This window comes from Phaseolus vulgaris, chromosome 9 (assembly GCF_000499845.2).
Source record: "Phaseolus vulgaris cultivar G19833 chromosome 9, P. vulgaris v2.0, whole genome shotgun sequence".
NCBI classification, from domain to species: domain Eukaryota; kingdom Viridiplantae; phylum Streptophyta; class Magnoliopsida; order Fabales; family Fabaceae; genus Phaseolus; species Phaseolus vulgaris.
The window spans coordinates 33,338,385-33,355,282 of record NC_023751.2 but is presented as its reverse complement, the minus strand read 5'-3'; positions in this window follow the sequence as shown (position 1 = coordinate 33,355,282).

Below are 16,898 nucleotides of genomic sequence, written 5' to 3'. Positions count from 1 at the left end.
TACTTTCAAGTGTTGCACATTGGGTTTGATTCCGCTACATGCTTCAATCGGAGTTGTGTTAGGAACACTCCGAGTGGGTGATCTGTTTATCAAATATACCGCACATGTAACGGTCTCAGCCTAAAAATAATTTGTCATACCTTTCGCTTTAAGCATGCTCCTCGCCATGTCCATTATTGTTCTATTCTTTCTCCCGACAACTCCATTATGTTGAGGTGTGTAGGAACAAGTTATGTTATGTTGCAACCCAAGTTCTTCACAGTGCTTCTTGAACTCATTAGACTTGTACTCACCTCCTCCATCACTATGCACCATCTTAATTTGTTTACCACTCTCTCTTTCAACAAATGCTTTAAATATTTTAAAGCAGTGGGATACCTCATCCTTGCTTTTCAATACATAAATCCAGGTTTTCCTTGAAAAATCATCAATAAAAGTTAAAAAATACTTATTACCTCCAACTGATGATATGTTCATCAGGCCACAAACATCTGTATGAACAAGCTCCAAAGGAAATTTTGCACGCCAAGGCTCCTTAACAAATGGTATCTTGTGATTCTTTCAAAAAATGCAAGCCTCACACAATTGATCAGTGTGATGAATATGGGGTAAACCATTCACTAAATTTCTTTTGGAAAGATTTTCCAAACTCTGAAAATTTAAGTGTCCAAAGCGTAAATGTCATAACCACGATTCATTATTCACTATTGCATTCAAGCACTTGAAATTACCCATATGAATATCTACTGAAAACATGCAATTTTTTGATAAAAAGGTTTTAAGAATTAAATTACCTTTTTTATCAAAAATTGAGAATTTATTTTCAACTATGTGCATCATGTAACCCTTTTCGGCCAGTTGTCCCACACTCAACAGATTACTTTTAATGTCAGGTACATAGAAAACGTCATAGATGTACCTGTGATCACCATTCTTCAATGTAATAAGAATTCGCCCTTTTCCAATCACCGAAACGAACCTGCCATCACCAAATTTCACTTTTGTGCGAAATGAGTCATCCAAATCTGCAAACAGCTCCTTCTGACCACACATTTGATGTGGTTGTCATTAATACTTCATGATCCTCTTCATCTTGTTTGTGATTACTATCTTCTTGAGCACAATTGGAAGCATGATTATCACCTTTTGATCTACACTCATTTGCATAATGGCCACGTTTATGGCAATTATAACACTCAACATTTGATTTATTATAAATGCCTCCTCCTCCGCGACCACGTTCCCCGCGCCAAGCGCCTCCATTATTCTAGCCACCACGACCTTTGCTGAAATAGCTATCATGTTTGCAAACAATCCCAAGGTCCATTGAACACTGGTGCCCTTTAAACAGATCTTGCATATATCTTGAATGAACCTGCAGGTTAGTACCTCCTCGACCTAAACAAAGACCATAATATATTTCAAAACACAAAATCTGCAATGTAAAGATGGTATCTTCTAAGAGAAGTTCACAACATTTTCAAAAAAGCATTAGGCGTTGTACCTAGTTAGAGTAAGAAAATTGGGCTTTAGGTATCTTATGCTTTAATCATGTCCAAACATTTAGTTGTGCCATACAAAATACTTCTAGGACATCTACCATACCTTGTTTAAAACTATCATATTCCTATGGTTTCAAATTGTCCATGTAATTCCTATCTACACTCCTTTCCATACTCTCTTTTTGTTTTTCAGTGAGTTTCATGAGGTGAAAATATTGAAAATGCTGGAGTAATTGTTCATGATGTACAAATTTTACACCTAACCAATTATCATAGATAACCCAAAATACTAGTATTGCCTTTAATTCTCTAACACTTTATTCTTTCTGGATACAATGTTGAATTAAAAGATCATATTTGTTCTCAATTTAAAATACAAGGATCTTCTACTAGTTAAATAAAAAAAACCCTTCAAATATGATTAATATTTGATTGAACAAGCAATCAATTATTGATCAAGAAACCTAACAAATTATCTATTAAGTGAATGACAAATTCTCCCTGCACATCCATACTTTTTTTTAATTCCAACAATACCCTTTTAAGTATATGGAAGAGTATGGTGTCTTCTTCATTTTCAAGTAGTAGTGATTGCTTGTGATGACTGGTGGAGAACATTGGTGGTTGAGGTAAGTTTTTTGGTGATTTGAGACTAGGACCTTAAAGAACAAGATTCACATCAAACTAGATCGACACTTGACTCTCTTTTATAGGTGCAAGTGTCTGAATTATGTTGTTGTTAGATTTCTTTTATGAAGAATTTTTTTTATAAAAAAGAAAAGAAGATTGAACGACATGGTTCCTTAATTATGTATCTAGTTTTGCAAGGAAATGAAAACATACTTATTTGGCTAAGAAGCGCAATATGAGTCAAATAATTATGCAAGGTCGAATAGCAGGAAAGTGTTTCTACAAGTCAAAAAGCCTTAACACCTTTTTGGGTGCGGGAGAGAAACACTTTTCATCAGTTTAATTGCATGGTTTTGAGAAACTTTTCCTAGTTTGTACTATGCTAAAAGCGAGTCAATCTCACTAACTTATTAGCAACAACGTATGAAAGAAACTAAGAGTTACCAACTAAGGACTCTATTTAAGAAACTGCTAGCACTTCCTTTATTGTTATCGTGTTCAATCAATCAAAATGAATAGAGTCTGAAAGGGAGGTATGCGACTAGAAGGAAGATATGAGAGTGCGATAGTGTAACTGAGATTATTTAAAAATATGATATTATACTTTAATTATTTAAAATTAAAAAAACCGACTTTTCTCATTAGTATGAAAAATATGAAAGTGTATGAAAACTATGATGGTGAGAGAATTTGCATAACTGAATTTATCACAACTTAATGTGGTATTAACGAATAAACTTATCAATAAAAAATTAAAAATACGGAGGAGTGAGATAACCTTGTAGCATTTGTGAGTGTATAAGAAGACCTACATATGAGCATTGTGACCTAATTATCATCAAGTTGAAAACTTTATCTCAATCATTGAGCATTATGATGGGACAACAAAAATTCTTAATCTGCCGCCGCGTCCATCCCAATTAGGTTTTGTAAAACAATTCAAAACACTTATTCATTAGTTGAACGTTTTTGTCGTCTACCAAAATTGTTGTCAATAATTGTACCCACAAAAATTCTCTTCTCATCCTTATTATTATATGGCACTAAAAGATTATTTTCATCACATGAATATTTCAATATCCAAATAATCACTTCAAAAACTATATATACAACTCTTTTAGTCAATATTTTAGTTTAAATTTTAAAAGATTGTTCAGCAACTTTCTAAATTTCTAAAATTTAATTACCATGAAGTTTATGAAATAACTAAAAAATTAGGAACTAATTTTTTGAACTTTCTTATTTTAAGAACTGACAACATTTTCCACTTTGAAGTACTAAAATAATCCTTTGATATTTCATTGTTGGCTATGATGTATCTATATGACACCCACCTAATTTTTTTTACCAAATTGGTCTATTTTTAAGATAAAACAATACTTTAAAATAGTTTCTCATTATTTATATTAAAATTAAGTATAAATTAGATAAAAATAAAAAGAATAATATATATTATAAACTTTAAATTTAACTTAATCTTATAAAATCAATTTATAAAATCGACTTATAAAATAAGATTTGCAGTCACTTGTATACTATGAAATGTTCTTATCTTTAACCGATATGAAATCTCAAATCCACACCCTTCATGCTAAAGTTGTGAACTCGTGCGTGAGATTATATTATAGGTGGTTCAGTGGTCTAATAAATCTAACAAACTCTCGTTAGAATATGATCTAAATGACTCTGAAATCATATTAAAAAGTAAAATTTAAATTTAAATTAATCTTATAAAATTTACTTATAAAATAAATTTTACACCCAATTATATAAATATTTTTATTTTACTAGTTGATGTGAGATGTTTAACCATATATATATAAAAGAAAACCTAAAAATATTTAGTTTCTTTTATAGGTTTACTTATGGTTGATTAATTTTTTCTGTGTTTCTTCTTTCCAAAGAACCCAACAAGGAGATCGAAATATAATGGTTCATTAATAGACTTAAGAATCAAATCACTTTAATCAACAACTTTTTTAATAATATTTTAATATTGATATTAAATAATATCGTCTTACATGATTTGTGGGGTCTCTGAAATTTTGAGAAGAAAGGGGGCATTAATAATTTTTGTTGGAGAAGGTTGTAGATGAGATAGACACGTTAGACAAAGCACTTGAAATATTAGATAGTAGAAAGAGTACAAGTAAGTAGCTTTGTGGGTGAAGGCTAAAGAGCATGAATCCGAAAGTGTGTGGAAATTTCCATGGAGATAAGGATAAGAGAAGCTGATTAGGATTCAATGGAACTTAAGGAAAGATGAAATAGCATGAGATAAAACAGGTGACGCTGCAACTTCAAACAAATATTCAACTTTCATGGTTAAAACAACTTCAGAAAGACTTCAGCAAATTATTAGCATGTTAATTAAATAAGAGTTTAATATTTTGGTAAAATAATGGAAGATTGATTCAGCAACTCACCATTATAACCATTCTTATATTCTATCATCTGTTTTACAGTGTCCACCATGCTTGAGTTTTTTAATAGAACTTGTAATTGTGTCAACTTCTTTTTATTCTCTTTGAAATGGTTATTTTTTATCACTTTCACAGAGCAACCTTTCTTATAAATCTTTTATAAATTCTAGCTATTGAATTATGTTAGATTTACCAGTTTAAAAGTTAAAATGAGAAAAATTTACTGAAAATATATATGGGACTGTTTTTCTTAAGTATTATTCATGTATTTTAATAATACAAAATTCTTTTTATTCCTTAATAATTATTTTTAGGATATTAATTAGCATTTGTCCTATAGTCAATGGAATGTTTTTTTTATTGGAAAATGCTTACCAATACTACCCTAGAACATTGATTGACAATGGTTAAAGAAATAAAATTAGTATTTTTTTTTAATTGGGTTACATAAAAATACCCTCTTCTAGAGAATTTTGATAATTTTTTTTTAATTTCATAACGAAAATATCAAGAACACTCATTAAACTGTAAGAAAATATATGTTTAACGTTATTCAAAAATTAACATTAATAAATAAAGATTAACACTAATTAATCAATAATAAACGTTTATTCATTAATTTCAACTTTTCAAAATCGATACTAATTCATCATTAATTTTTAATTAAAAATAATCAACATTAAATTAAATAAATTTTAAAATAAAAACATATTAACACCGTTTAATCGATATTAAATAAAATATAATTTTAATATTAATTTAATTTGTGTTAATTTAACGTATGCTAATGACAATAATTTTAAAAAAGAAATTTCTCATGCAAGATTTTTATCTTTAAAAAATAAAATAGAAAAAAATTGTTGATGAAGGAGAAAAGTATGAACAAGAAAGATAAATATCAAAGAATTATATGAATGTGAATAAAGGAGAGGGAAAGATAAGGGTGAATGAAGAAAATATATATGAATAAATGAAATAAATATGAGTGAAATAGACAACTGTGAGGAGATTTCAAAAAAATTGTGAATGAGAAGATGATTAATTAAAAATAATTAACAAGTCATAGTTATCGTCACAATAGTTAAAAAAAAGTTAATACTAACCTAAATAAATATTAAAATATTTTTATTATTAAAATATATTTAATATTATTAAAATAAGTTAAAATAACTTTATTATCTTATTTTTATACTATATTTAATATTATTAGAATCGATTAAATTAATTATAATATATTTTGTAACATATTTATAATTATTATAATATATTTAATATTATTAGAAACGGTTATATAATTCTTATATTTTTCTAATATTATTAAAGGTGACTAAGTCCACTTTAATATCTTTTCTTTCAAATATTTTATATGATTAAAATTTATAACATTTTTATGAATTACATATTATTAAAATAATTATAAACAGTTTGTATCGTGTAGAAATCTCTTTAACTAATTTTAACAATATCATTATTGGCCAACGCTAAATGTTAAAAATTATCTCCACATTTTTCTTAGTCTTACAAATATTTTATTTATTTATTATGTGACATCACTACTATGTATTAAACATTACCAGTAAAACCTTGGTCTATTGTAGAAGTTTTAAGTTCTAATGTTACTATTGTCGTACAAAAGATAAAAGGCAAATGCAAACTAGTGTTTGATTAAAAATTTATAAGATTTTTTATTAAGACGTGTAGAAATATAATCTCCTATGATCTTTTTAATGTAGTCTATGCTATTTTCAATAAAAAAATTGTTAATGATTTAATCAATGCTATGAAGACTCACATATAAAATATTCATTTTAAATATTTTTTTTTTAAATATTGAAATGCTAATTGTATCAATATGGGTGAGGCCGACTCCTTGTCTCCTTGACCGAGACCCACCTGACTGCCTGAGACCTGGTCTACTTGACTGAGACCAGAGGAACTTGGCCGAAACCTGAGAGACTCAGCCAAGAGGACGAGACCGATGGTCTACATGGTCGAGACTTTGGCCGAGACGACCAAGGCGAGGCCAACTCCTTAAAAGACTTGGCCGACGGCCGACCCATATTACCGTCAATGCTCAAACCCAGGTCAGTTAAGCTAACCCGTCATTAAGGATTAGGTAATGCAATCCTAAACAGGGTCCACCTCGATAAAACGGGCCCAACAAGGTAGGGTCATTAGAATAATATAAATAGCATGCATCCCAAGGAGTAATGTATGTCATTTATTACTGTTCACCTACCAGAGCACCATCACCCGCTTTACTGACTTGAGCGTCGGAGTGCCTTTGCAGGTACCCCCACCATCCGGTGTTCACCGAGACCGAGTGCCGAAGGAGAAGCAGGAGAACGAGAAAAATCTCAGTTCATCACCCAACGACTTGACCGACTGAAGGAAGGAGAAGAAGACTTTAACAGTACTCTAGGTCCCATCTCCCTAGTAGGAACACTAATAAGTGCACAAATTATTGATAAAAAGTTTAAAGAAAAATATTTTTAATAGGAAAAATAGCATATGTTTTCTAATAATTTTTATGCAATTCCGCATAATTTTCAACAAATATTTTATATTAAATGCTCTAAATGATAGCATAAATAATAACTTTGTTTTATAGTCTCATATATTTTGTAATTTTTTTATATGATGATAATGTGTCACATAGCTGAATAGAATGATGTCTAATGAAAATTTTATTTTAAAAAATATATTTTATTTTGTATTTTATAACTTGGTTAATTTTTAACCTTTTATTAAATGAAAATTAAAATTAGTTGATATAATAGATAACCATATAATTCTTTTAACTAAAAGTAATTGCATAACCCTTCAACTAAAAAATAACTACATAATTTCTCAATTACAATTTCTAAAATAACTATTATATATTTAAATATTTTACTGATGTAAAAGTGCTGACAAACACAGTTGAAAGCTAGTTTAAATAATGGGAGAAGCTTCGTGGGAGAAAAGAGTTAGGGAGAAATAAATGGTATAATGAAAACGATTTCTCATTAATTACGTATGAACAAGGGTTGTCATAGTGGCACGCGTGCTTATTTTATTACCTCATTATTACTTTCATAAAAAACTCACTAATATTATACTTTAGTATAGAAGATAATGCTTCTTGACGTATACATATAATATAATTAATTCTTAAAATGTCATTAAGAATGCTCCAATTATTGACACTCAAGTTGCACATATCTTACCTTATTTCAACTACTATAGGGAGGGAAGTTTCTTACAGACTACACTTGATTCAATATTTGTTTAATAAGTTTTGATTACAAACATTATATTATAAATTTAATTACTAAATTTGATTATGTTTTTGTCTTTAAAATTTGAAATGAGTTTGATTTTAGTTCCAAAATGTAAGGATTTATAGGATGTCATGCCTATATTAAAATAAAATTGTTCTTTGTATATATTAATTTTAATTATGTGAATCTTCTATCACACAAATTTTTAATGGATTTTTTAAAGATTGAATATTTGTTTTAGACAGGTCCATTTGTTTGGAGGTGGTATGTTGAGCTAAGACGCAATTTTGTTCTTATGTTTTGATGTCCAAAACTTAGAAGTAAATTTAAAATTCTTATCAAACACTATACTAAATGATTTTTCATGCAATCTTACAATATCTTTTATGTATAATTCAACTAGTTTATCCGATGAATACCTAATATTAATTGGTAAGAAATGATTATATTTTGTTAATCTATCTACAATAAACCATATTCAATCAAATTTTGGAATTGTTCGAGGTAGGCCAACCACAAAATCCAATACTATACAATCCCATTTGCATTATGGTATGTCCAAAGATTGTAGCAACCCAACTAATATTTGATATTTTATTTTAGCTTTCTAACATACTAGACACGATGCTACATATTGTGCTACCTCCCTTCTCATCTTGGACCACCAAATATTTTCTTAAGAATTTGGTACATTTTTTATGTACTTGTATGTATGGTCAATATGCTCTTATGCGTCTCTTCCAAAATCATCCTCTTAAACTATGTTATTAGGCATTCTATCACCGAATCTCAAGATTTCCACCCTATCTAAGTTAAACCTTTCTCCACCCTTTTGTCCTATCAATCACTTCTTCTTTTGAATGAATTCCTCACTTACTTGGATATGAGGGATTTGTCTTTTTCGGTCACTGGTAATTTGAATTGAGTTTAATTTCATCCTATCATGGTTCACGATAATTGACAAATTTATATCCTAAATTTTTCTAACGTATATTCAACCATCAATAAAGAGACATGTAAAGATTTTTTGCTTAATGTGTTTGCCACTGCATTTGCTTTTCATGGATAGTAATGTAATTCAAAATCATAGTATTTCATAAATTTCATCCATCTTCTTTGCCTCATATTTAAATCTTTATGATCAAACAAGTACTTAAGACTTTTGTGATCACATAATGTCTCCATGTTTTAAGTGAAAAAACAACCAAAATTAGTTCTAGATCATGAGTTGAGTAATTTTTCACATGTGCTCTTAGTTGTCTAGAAGCATATGATATTACTTTCTTATCTTCCACACGAATACATCCTAATCCCTTTTTAAAGACATCACAAAATACCACAAAGTATCCAATAACATTTGGTAAAGCTAATCTAGGAGAAAATGCTAATATCTTTTTGAGCTCTTGAAAACTATTCTCACATTTTTCTGTCCACTCAAAAGTCTAACTTTTTTCGGTGATTTGGGTTAAAGACATGTCTATTTTAGATAATTCTTAATGAATCTCCTATATTAACTTGCTAAACCCGAGAAAATTAACCTTAGTCACTATTTTAATTGTTTTCACTTTGGTTGGGTGTACCAATACTCCTTCCTTGGAGATCACGTGTCCTAATTTTACTTCCTCTAACCGAAATTCACATTTAGAAAATTTAGCATACAATATTATCATCATCTGTCTTGGAACAAATAAAAATGTCATGTTTAAAAATAACTAAAAAAAATGATTTAAAAATGCATAAAAAATCCTACTCGTGTAATCTTTGAATATTGCAGCAGCATTGGTCACACAAAAATACATTACTTGATATTTCTAATGTGGACCTGATTCCTAAATCAATATTTTGTACATCTTCTGCTTTTACTCTAATTTAATTGTATCTTGACCTTAAATCTATCTTAAAGAATAAGGTGTTTCTCTTAATTGATCCAAAAAATTGTCTATCATAGGAAGATAATATTTATTCTTGATAGTGAATTTATTTAAGTGACAATAATCTACACATAACTTAAAGTTTCCATCTTTCTTAAGAAGACACAGCAGGATGAATGAATAATTTCTCAAGCAACTCCTCAACCTGTTTCTTTAATTATGCTAATTTAGAATATGACATCCTATATGGTGCTTTTAAAATTGGTCTAGCTCCAAGTATATATATTTTTGAAAATATTCAATCTCTATGTTAGGTGGCACACTAGGAATATTATTGAAAAAAAAATCAGGAAAATCTTGAACAACTACTATATTTTTCAAATTTACTTTTCGCTTTACTTCAATGAAGGATAATTACATATATTCATTAACTTCATCTCCTAAAGATCCACTTACTGAGTTGGTAGGTGAGTTTAAAAGGTCTTTAGAATTGGAAAATATTATAGAATTTTTTACACAATTGAGAAGGATTTGGTTGGAAGATAACTAGTCCATACCAAAAATTACATCTAATTGTGATAAAGGTAAATAATTAGATTTGTAAGGAATTATGAACAAAAGACAATCCAAATAGATTTTATTAATAATTACGTAGTTATTTGTGGGGATTGAAATAATCAAACTAACATCCAAATAGGAAAGTGACAATTCAAGGTTTCAAACACAATCATAAGAAATAAATGAATGAGTTACACACAAAACATATCGTACATTTAAAGTGCTTCCTTTAATGAAGCACATACCTTGGATCAAATCATTGTTTTTAGCAATTTCGAACCTAATCATGGTGTATACTCACCTAATTGTTGTAGACATTGTCCAAAGTGCAAAAGGGGTGAAATGTGGTTTTTGTTGCCCACATGCTAAGAACACATGGCCAAAATTTTCACGCTTGAAACATTCGGATCCCTTAAGTTGATGATTTCTAGTATAATGATATTTTCCACACTTAATTTGATTATTTATTAGTCTACTAAAATTTTATGAAGAAAAGTGATAGGATTGGGTTTCTATTGACGGTGGTTATAGGATTTTTCTTCATTATATATTTTCTTATTTGGATTAGGCTTGGAATACTTTAGTTTAATGTCTTGACTGTTTTTAAAATCTTCAAAAAAAAATTTACACTTATGAATAAGTGTAGGAAAATAAGAAATTTATAATATTTTTAATGACTTCTTTAATTTAAACCTATGTCCATTTTCAAATTTTATGACATATTCGCATACTATCATATTTTTCTATTTCAATTGTATAAATCTATTTCAATTGTATAAATTCTATTTTTTTTTTCTCACATTAAGTAGTGAAAAAAACTATTGGTAACACTCTTTAATAAAGAGCTATAACTAAAAAAGTACAATGACATTTGTCAAAAGCGAAAAATGAAATTAAAGTTTTCTTAAACAAAATGTCTCCATAAAAAAAATTATTTGAGAAAAATAAAATAAATAAAGTTTTTCGTAAACTAAGATTATTATTTTATACAAATTAAAAAATGAATTTTTTTAAAAAAACTACTTAAGAAAACGTTTACAAATTAATTAACTTATGCATATAGACTAATTTTAATTTATGGAGTAATTATTATTTTTTCCTAAATATTTCTAAAAAATTTATGGGAATATATCCTAAAAATCCTAGTTTCTTCTATTTTTAAAGAAAAATGTTCTATTAACACCCTCTTTCACTAACAAAGTCTTGACACTGCTTGCGTGTCATTTAATTGACGTGCAGACGTGACATTTGGTGAAATGTGACACTGACTCTATATTATAATATATCACCCGTAACACACGCAAAACTGGTTATCCTTGTGTGTAAGTGGTTACTTATGTGAGGTTTATGGTCACCCACTCTTCATTACAAAAAAATCAATTTTTTTAATAAGAACCATATATTACATCAGTTAGATGACTTAACCTATTAAAAAAATAATCATTATCAAATTATATGCAATTATTGTATGCAATATTGTACGATATTGTATCCAATTATATGCAATTAATTTAATTTGGAAAGGGAAACTGCCTACACTAGTATATATTTCCTATACATGTAATAGTGATGTAAATGTACACACAAGAAAATAAAAGTGACATGTTTGTTAGCGTTGCAGGTCTATTTGCCCATAACTCGTCTATTAATTCTGCTTTTACGAAACCATGGATTTTGGATAGCGGAGCAACCAATCATTTTGCATCTGATTCACAATTTTTCACACACACTTCATCATCATTTATTCCAAATGTTAATCTGCCCACAGTCTCAACTGCGCTCATTTCATCTACGGGCACAATTAAATTCAATGACAATATCACTCTCAAAGATGATGTTCTTTGTGTTCCTTCTTTTAATTTAAATCTCATGTCCGTCAGTAAGATAACCAGTTCACTAAATTGTTGTGTCGTTTTTACTCCACATGGTTGCTTTTTTGCAGGACTTGACTATGAGGAGGATGATTGGCTCGGTAAACAACACGCAGGCTTATACTACATGTCCCCTCTTCCAAACCAAGCCGACACATCTCAAATTTCAACTGACCCTGATTTATGGCACAAGCGCCTCGGACATCCTTCTCCGGCGTGTCTACAACTTGCACCTTCCTTACTACCTATCAGTAAAAATCTCATTCTCATTCATAATAATTGTAGTATTTGTCTCAAAGCTAAACAAACTAGGCTACCATTTCCTTTAAGCATAATAAAATCTCATTCTCCATTTAATCTATTGCATTGTGACATTTGGGGTCCTCATAAAACCCTAACTCATCCTGGAAAACGTTTTTTCTCACTATAGTTGATGAGACTATACTAGATGTACTTGGTTATTTCTTATGAATCACAAGTTTGAAACTCAAAATTTCTTAGAATCATTCATTACTTTTGCACAAAATCAATTTCAGACATATATTAAAACCATCCGCGTTGACAACGGATTGAAATTTATTTCTATGCGTAATTTTTTTCTCAAAAAAGGTATTGAATGTCAACGCACTTGTGTCTACACTCCTCAACAAAATGGAGTAGTAGAACGCAAACATAGACACATTTTAAACACAACACGAACCTTCCTATTTCAGTCTCATTTACCATTAGAATTTTGGGGGGAATGCGTTTTAACCGCCACATATATCATTAATCGTTTGCCAACACCTTTACTAAAAAATAAATCGTCCACCTACACTTTCTCACTTAAAAACTTTTGGTTGGCTCTGTTATGCAACTGTTGTTTCACCTAAGCAAAAATTTGATCTGCGCGCTCGACAGTGCATTTTCATTGGTTATCCTCTCAATAAAAAAAACATACAAATTATTTGATATAGATGCATGCACTTTTTTTACAAGTCGGGATTTCATCTTCCATGAAAGTGTTTTCCCATTCTGCCAACAGTCCCAGACGCAATCCTCACATCCATTACAAGGTATTTTGCCCACTATTGACATTGACTTACCCACTCCTGTCCAACATTCACTCGATCAACCTTCTTCTCCTACTCATCACAATGCACCTGAACCTCCATCAAACCAACCTTCTTCTCCTACTCGTCACAATGCACCTGAATCTCCATCAAACTAACCTTCTTCTCCTACTCATCATAATGCACCTGAACCTCCAGCAGACGAACCTTCTTCTCCCACGCCAAGAAGTCTAGCACTCATTACCAAACTTTCTCCAATCGACCTTCCTATTCGATGATCCAGTCGCACATCAACCCCATCTTCCTGGCTTCAAGACTACGTAACGAGATCCCAAGCCAATCACTCGACCACTGCCCAAGACCGACCGAATGGAACCATGTATCCTATGTATAATTTTCTTTCTAATTCACGATTTTCTTCACACATAGTGCATATCTCACTAACATCACAGCCACCAAAGAACCTCACACTTATGCTCAAGCCATCCTTGATCCAAATTGGCAAAAACCCTAAATCAAACGTGGACCTTGACACCGTTACCCGCTGGGCAGAAACCCATCGGATGCAAATGGGTCTATAAAATAAAGTATAACTCAGATGACATCGTCAATAGATATAAGGCGCACCTTGTCGCAAAAGGTACACTCAGATTGAAGGTGTCGACTATTCTGAAACTTTTTCACCAATAGAAAAATTAACAACTTTGAGGTGTATCCTCACCATTGCAGCAACTAGAAATTGGTTTACTCACCAGCTATATGTGCAAAATGCCTTCTTACATGGCACATTGAATGAAATTATTTACATGGACTTGCCACCCGGGCATCATCGACAGGGGGAGAACATTGTATGTCGACTCAACAAATCCCTTTATGATCTCAAACAGGCATCCCGGACATGGTTTTCAAATTTTCTCATGTGATTAAATCTGTAGGATTTCAACAGTCCAAGACAGACTACCCTCTATTCACAAGACAAAATAACTCATCATTTACTACCCTTTTGATTTATGTGGATGATATTCTTTTGACAGGAAATGATTTGACATCAGCGTGTTAAAAACTATCTATTACAACAATTTTGCATTAAAGATCTTGGAGACTTAAAATATTTTCTAGGGATTGAATTTTCCCGTTCCAAAGTTGGTATTGACATGTCCAAAAAAAATATGCGCTTGATATTTTGCAGGATACGAGACTCGCATGTGCTCGTTCAGACAAATTTCCAATGGAGCAATACCTAAAACTCACACCAGACGATGGAGAGTTATTAAAGGATCCAGTCAAATACAGGCGACTCGTGGGACGAATGATATATCTCACAATTACTCGGCTTGACATAGCATTTTCGGTTCGGACCCTAAGTTAATATATACAGACTCCACGGAAACCTCATTGGGATGCCGCAATTCGAGTCCTAAAGTACATTAAAGGATCACTGAGACAAGGATTGTTATTGCCATCCGAGAACAATCTGACATCGACAACTTATTACGACTCAAACTGGGGAGGTTGTCAGACAACTTGGAGATCAGTATCTGGGTATTACTTCTATTATCTCATGGAAGTAAAAAAAACAGACAAACGTATGAAGCGGAAGCAGAATATCGTGCGATGACCAATACTTGTTTGGAGATAGTTTGGTTGCGATATCTGTTGCATGATTTAAAGGTGCCATGTAACAGCTCAACTTTTCTGTGACAATCAAGCGGCATTACATATAACAGCAAACCCAATATTTCATGAACGCACAAAACACATTGAGATAGACTGCTACATTGTGCGAGAAAAATTACAAGTTGGGATAATCAGTCATTTATATGTACCGACACAGTATCAGCTCGCAGATATTTTTACGAAGACAAGACACTAGAGGAACAATTTAGTTTTTGACGCTACAACACAAGTTGGAGGTTCATGATCTTCACCTACCAACTTGAGAGATATTAAGGAAATAATAATTATCAAATTATACACAACAATTGTATGATATTGTACCCAATTATATGCAATTAATTTAATAATAATAGGATCCTACCTAATTAGATTGTAATTTAGAGAGATAAACTCCATACACTAGTATATATTTTCTATACATGAAGTGATGTACACACAAGAGAATAAAAACATCTTTTTTCTTCTTTCCATCTTCTTACATACAATTTTCTTATATAACCGGTGTAATAACCCTACCAGAACTACCCAGCCACAGGTTCCTCCACATATACTGGCACATGCAAAACTGGTTACTCGTGTGTCGGTAAGTGGTTACCTATGTGACGTTTATGGTAACCTACTCTTCATGAAAAAAAAATCAATTTTTTTTAATAAAAACCATATATTACATCGGTTAGATGGTTTAACCGATGTAATAACCCTACCAGAACTGGTTACCCAGCCACAGGTTCTTCCACATATACTGGCACACGCAAAACTGGTTACCCGTGTGTCTGTAAGTGGTTACCTATGTGACATTTATGACCCACCCACTCTTTATGAAAAAAAAAATCAATTTTTTTTAATATAGGCCATATATTACATCGGTTAGATGACTTAACCGATGTAATATGGGTCATTCTAAGTAAAAAAAAAATATTACACCGGTTGTTTCTAAGAATCGATGTAATATATTTTTTTTCTCTATTTTGAAGCTCACGCTGCTCATTCGTGCACAATCTCGCTCTATCACGTCATTATCACGTCTGCAACGTCAAATATGTGTTAATGTTAGAATGTGTCAATATATAGGACTATTTTTAAAATATTGTAAAGGTGAAAATCCTTATATTCTTAATTAATAACTCTCAATTCGGGTGATATTGATGTGTTGGAATATGCTTTGATATTAGGATTAAATTTCGTTATAGGAAAGGATCACATTCCATTAAGATTAGATTATATCTACTTTTTATATGTTCTCCGTTTCATTTGTAACAAAAATAAATTATGAACATTCATCATTTATTCAAATCAACCCCACTCAAATATGAAAGAATATAATCTACATAGCTTATTACATAAAAAAAATATGAACATCCTCAGTTTTAACCTAAACTACTCAGTGTATCTTATTATAAGATATACTAGAAAAGTAATTTAAAAGACATTGGGAAAAAAATAAATTGGATAAAATAGTTTATTATAGCATGACCCATGTGAGTATGATATTGTTGACAACTTATCAAAATTTGTAACGACATTGGATAGGAACGATGGGAATCTACGTTGGTATGAGTCACGAGATCGAGAATAAACATCCCACCTGTCTCTTCCTCATCATCTCCCATAACTAATCACTGCACCACCATCTCCTTCTCATCCATTTTCTTTCAACACCCTCTTTTTTATTCTTATTTTGTATTTCATTTTCATTCCAATTTTTCTTTTTCTTTTTAATTTGTTATATAAGACGATTTATGAAGTTAATTTTTTCTATTTATGTTTAATATTTTCAACTTCATTTTACTCTCTTTCTAAATATTAATGGAAGAGTTCATTAATTAACACATGATAAACAAAAACAACAAATGACACGGGGAATTGACAAAAAAGTTAAATTGCTACGTGGCACATCACTGTCATTATGAATTTGACTAAATAATTACGTTAATTTATCCTAAAAAATTGTTCAATTAAAAATATTTAAAATGCCATGACAAAAAAAAAAAACTATTATACCTAATTTTTTTACTCTTTTATACATTTTTAGTGAGAAATCTATATTCGTT